Below are 5,914 nucleotides of genomic sequence, written 5' to 3'. Positions count from 1 at the left end.
TCAATCCCCAGTAGGGACATGCAGAGGCAGCTGACCAATGATTCTCATCATTGATGTTTCTCTCTCTTCCTCTACCTTCCTCTCTGAATCAATAAAAATATATTTAAATAAAGAATTGTACACAGAAACCTATATAGTTTTTGTTAATCAATGTCACCCCAATAAATTCAATTTAAAAAATAGAAAAAGGAAAGATGATATGACTATAGCCCTACATTCAGAACACAGACATCTGTGAAACCCCCGATAGTATCTAAGAAAATTGTCAATTTGGTATATCAAAACAGATGGTTGTCTAATGTAACTATATGCATAAATTCCACAGAAAAAGTTGAACTTTGATTGTCTTTCTAAATAACAACAGAAAAACCACATCTCAATACATAAAATCCCAAACCCCAAAGCTAGACAATAGAAAAAAAAACAAGGAAGTTTCTCTTTAGAGGCATAAATATTAAATGAGAAAATAGAAATGATATCGTAATCTTGGTATAGAAAACATAATTATCCCTCTATAGAATGGTCAATTCAATGAATGTTCAGACATACAAGTCACACATTTCTGCTTTTCAATTGAAAAAAAAAATTGTTTAAATTTATAAAATTCCTGGAACTTGGAAGTGAGAAGTACAGGGGAACATTCTCCTGAGAACAGGAAGGCCCCAAAACTTAAAAACTACATTCCCTTTTTATCTTCTATTAACAACAGCAAGTCCTCAGAGAGTGGGATAACTAGGACCCATTTGACCAATTATGAGCTCTGTGCATTGAGCTCCCAGGGCCATGCAGCAATAGATAACCAGCTGTGCCTCCAGCCCTTCAGGTTTCCCGTCTCAGTCCAGGGGCTTCACATCTGAGTTTACTCCTCTCGCATCCACTGCATCAGGAGCCCATGACTAACTCTGACGTCCTGCCAGTCTTGATGGAACATGAACCTTCATTGCTTGCCAGGCTGGACAGGGGCAGTGGATTCCCACTCCTTGGTCAGAGTCCAGCAGGGACAGAACTGCCCAGTGAGTACTGTGGAGGCGATGGATGGAGAAGGGACTGTCAGGAGCATTTTTTTTCTCATCATTAGGACAGACAGGAGAGTTGGGACAAACAGCTGGGAGGGCACCAGTATGGAACGTCTCAGATATTTTTGTCCTTAAAGGGGTAGAATCTGAATAGCTGGAGGGAAACAACTGAGTGACATTCATTTCTGATCCCCCAGGGCCTATACTCTGCTGCCCAGAGAACAACAACCGTCTCTGCTAAATACTGAAGAGACGCTTCCTTGGGTCTCAGAAACAGAGCGTGGGTGATAAGGCTTCCACAGCCCAGTGCTTTCTCTCCTGTACTTTCCCCCCTTCCAGCAATGCCTCCTCTCCTGGGGCTGGCAGAGGATAAAACAGTGTTTGTGTGCACCTATGTACAGATTTTCTAAGAAAACTTTCATTTCCATTTAATAGAATCCACAGATTTAAATACAAAGAGAAATGGTGGAGATTTTCATAAAAATGAAAGAATAAAAAAAGAGAGGGAAAGAGAAAGGGAAGGAAATCCTGTTGTGTGGACTGAGACACATTTCAGGATGGCCACTCCTTCCATGAGTGAGTTACCTGGGACATGACAGGCTTTCATCTCTCTCTACCGTATCATAGAATAAAATGTCGTCCTTCAGCCTTTCCTGGGGTTGATTTTCATGAACAAACCCACTCTTCCAATCTGATTTAAAGGCCATCAGTGAATGTCTATAAGGGCAAACCTCTGTTTGGTGCCACACATTTCGCAGAGACGGGTGTTGTTCTCCCATTTCTATGTAAGAGATACCAGCACAGACAGGTGGAAGGACTGACCCACACTTCCCATTTGTGGTGACAGCTGTGGGACTCAGACACAGGCCTCCTGATCCCCAGCCCAGGCTCTGTCCCCGCCACTGCAGCACAATGATTGTTTCTTTCCAAACCGGCTTTAGTCTCAGATGAGCAAGTGAAGGCACAATCAGCAGTTCTTTTCCTTGGGATTTGGTGAGTTCATCTGTGAATTAGCAAAATGCACCAAGTGGTTTACTGGGACCTTTAATACATTAATGTTGTGGATCATAGGTTTCCTATGAGTAGCAATGCATTTCTCAGCATATTTTGTAAAACCGAGATATGAAAACATAATTCCCTGTACAAGATGCGCATTTTCCTGGGGCTCTATCATGAAGACTATTGCTAGTCAGACTTCAGGGAACTTTCTAACTTTATACCTTGGCAATCAGAGCATGTAGTTGATTTTGTCTCAGTCTTCTATTGGGAAAACAAGTATAGGTAATTAATAGCAAAATGGCACATATATCAATTTTTACAACTCAATCAATTATATGTTTTTAAATATATCTTTAGAAAATTCTCACTTCTTTGATGTGGAAAGAAACTTAAGAATTTTCTGAGCCCTGGCCTAATAAAAAATTGAAAAGGAAAATGATTATCCATCAGGTAATACTAATCATCATTTAAAGTGCTGAAAGTAATGTATGCATTTCACAGAGAGACCTGAAATGCAATGCTGTGGTAAAAATGAGAACTCAGGGAGCAATATGTGCAGCATGAGAGTATTTAGATAAGTTTTCAAGAAAACTGCTTATGTATACATAGCGTAAGGCTAACATTATAAAAATACTGAAAAGAGAATGCACCCAGCAAATTCATGACAATGTTTCCCTTCGGACAACTGAGCGCAGGAGAAGACCATGCAGGAATAGCAAAGTAACTTCAAGTTTTATCAATAATAAATATGAGTTCTTCAGCACATATTATTAAATATTTGTATTTTTATATGGGTAATGGGTAAAATTGTATTGATAATAATTGATAACTTAATACAACATTTATAAATAGCCTGGCAATGGTTCCCTCCACTGGCTATATGTTAACATACCCAAAATACTTATGTGTCGAAATTCTGATTTAATTGGTTCTAGGTTATGGCCAGCCCATCATTAAGCTTAAAAGATGGATAGGTAATTATAATGATCAACTTGCATTGATAACCAGTGTTTACATATTTTATATTTATAATTCAATGTTATTTCTTACAGCAACCCTATAAGGTCAGGTTAATTAATATACCCCTTTTACAGATGAGCAAACTATCCAGGTGTTTGCAATAGTGGTCTTTGTTCTTTTCCCTTTTGATCTTTCCCAAGTTACATCATTTTTTAGAGCAAAAATAGTTTTTTTTTATGATGTAGTGAATGTAAATTTAGGCAGTGTTTATAAAATAGAAATGATCAGCTATACACATAGGAATCTAGCATGTCACACAAAGGAATAAATATTTTGACAAAGTAATATTTTGTAATTGCCTCATGTTTTGACCTGTCAAGAGAAATGATCTGAGTTGCCTTCAGGGGACTGATTTAGGAGAAATGCAATCCCTCTGTAAGGAAGAACTGACTTGGAAAGCTCTGAAGCTGGCATAAGAAAGCCAACTTTAAGATTAAGGAATCTTTGACCCTAAATTTCTCCATTGTTCATTGGAGGGTTGGTTTTGATGAGAAATTAACCCATCACAAATGTTTCTGGTTAGAGACAAATTTAAAAAGTGTTACCCATCCTCTACAAACCAAAACAGTACAAACTCAACCTCAGATGTTTTTCTTGGTTTGTGTATCACTGATAGAAAATAAGCTTTCATAAAAGAAAAGTAAGTACAGAGTATTCATGAAAGTTAGTTATTATTTAATCATTGGTGCACTGTAAATTGCTATCATCTTCAGGATCAGTGATGCTGTATGATTTTGTTCACTTAACAAAAACATATTTTTCCCCCTAGTTGGTTTGGCTTAGTGGATAGAGCATTGACCTGCAGACCGAAGGGTCCCCAGTTCGATTCTGGTCAAGGGCACATGCCTGGTCTGTGGGCTTGATCCCTAGTAGGGGGTGTGCAGGAAGCATCCAATCAATGATTCTATCCCATCATTGATGTTTCTATTTCTCACTCCCTCTCTGAAATCAGTAAAAATATATTAAAAAAACAAAGAAAAAAACAAAACAAAACAAAAGACACACACATATTTTTCAAAATATGTGGTCTACCAAGACGAAATATTTATATATGAGTTATATTTGAGGGACTTTTACCAGACAACCCACCCATTTGAGTGAGCACTTCTCTCCATGAAAGATGGATGTCAAAAACCAAAAAAGATGAAAACCCTTAAAGATATTTGCCATGTCAAAATGCTATCTCATTATGAACATTTTATTTTAGGTTAGAATAGAGTTAATGTGGTTTTAGCTCTTTCTAGACTATATTTTAAAATAAGGAAACTTCTTACACTGCATTTGGGTGAGATAAAGTACATTCAACTGCTTCTTAGTTTCTTTCAATTATAATATTTGTCTTATAAAATAATATATCTCATTCCATATTTTTCCTTCAAAAGTTGAGGACTGATATTTTGATGCGCTCATGGACTTGTTACCTCAACATGTCCTTTCTTCTCTAATATTCTTTGACCCAGTGACTCTAAACTGTTTGTATAGAGAAACAGATGAATAGCCCAGACATCAATAAGGAAAGAGTTCTAAATAGAGTTAACAACGTAGTCATGTCGCTGAAGGTAATGAGCGAGGAGGGTATGTGGTCCTCAAGTGCAAATACTGTATTTGTGAATTGTTTGATTCCAAAATATGGACGCCTCTACACTTGTTTCATTTATTTCGCGCTCTCTTCTTTTTCAAAATGTGTCCTATATGCAAAGAACCAAAGAATCAAACAGGTGGCTCTGAATTCTTCCTCCTGGGACTCTCAGATGATCCAGAAGTGCAGCCTCTTCTGTTTGGGCTGTTCCTGTCCATGTACCTGGTGACCATGCTCGGGAACCTACTCATGATCCTGGCTGTCATGTCTGACTCCCACCTCCACACACCTATGTACTTCTTCCTTTCCAATTTGTCCTTGGCTGACATCAGTTTCAGCACCATTACAGTTCCCAAGATGCTGGTGAACCTCCAGACACACAGCAAATCCATCACCTATGCAGGCTGCCTAACTCAGGTTACCTTTATTTTTCTTTTTGGATGTTTGGAAAGTCTACTCCTGGCTGTGCTGGCCTATGACCGGTTGGTGGCCATTTGTCAGCCCCTACACTACCTGGTCATCATGAGCCCCCGCCTCTGTGGCTTGTTGGTCCTGTTGTCATATTTCTTCAGCCTTTTGGACTCCCAACTGCACTACTTGATGGTGTCGCAACTTAGCTTCTGTGCAGATGTGGAAATCCCTCATTTCTTTTGTGACCCTTCTCAACTCTTCAACCTTGCCTGTTCTGACACCTCCATCAATGACATATTGATCTACTTTATTGGAGCCATCTTTGGTGGTGTCCCACTCTCAGGGATCCTTTTCTCTTACTATAGAATTGTGTCCTCCATTCTGAGAATCCCATCAGCAGGTTCAAAATATAAAGCCTTCTCCACCTGCGGCTCTCACTTGTCAGTTGTTTGCTTATTTTATGGAACAGGCCTTGGTGTGTACCTCAGTTCCGCTGTGTCATCTTCCCCAAGGAGGGATGCGGTGGCCTCAGTGATGTACGCTGTGGTCACCCCCATGCTGAACCCCTTCATCTACAGCCTGAGGAACAGAGACATCAAGAGGGCCCTATGGAGGATGATCAGAATAGTCTGATCTCTATACCTGTGCTATCATTTTTGGTTCATAGACTGGAAAAAGCAGCAAAATCAAACATGTGCAACCAGATATTCTGAATCTGCAGTCACACAATTCATAGGTATCTATATGGCTCTCTGTTTTCTGCTCACACAATTTTCCCTCTTAGAACAGCTATAATGGAATTGAGAGATTATTTTGGACTCCAAAATTATGTCATAACCCCTTCAGGATTATACATCATATTTCAGTCTACCTCTCTTACTTTCTTTAT

The 5,914-nt window shown here is 39.0% G+C and overlaps 1 pseudogene; it reads left to right on the top strand.

Moving 5' to 3' along the window:
- The first annotated feature begins 4,594 nt into the window (after positions 1–4,594).
- LOC102431784 lies at positions 4,595–5,761 on the top strand (annotated as a pseudogene).
- The last annotated feature ends 153 nt before the right edge of the window (positions 5,762–5,914 follow it).

The sequence above is a fragment of the Myotis lucifugus genome, unplaced genomic scaffold (genome assembly GCF_000147115.1).
Source record: "Myotis lucifugus unplaced genomic scaffold, Myoluc2.0 scaffold_10168, whole genome shotgun sequence".
Classification (NCBI taxonomy): Eukaryota; Metazoa; Chordata; class Mammalia; order Chiroptera; family Vespertilionidae; genus Myotis; species Myotis lucifugus.
Note: the sequence above shows the minus strand (reverse complement) of the source record. Positions and strands in the feature narration are given on the sequence as shown.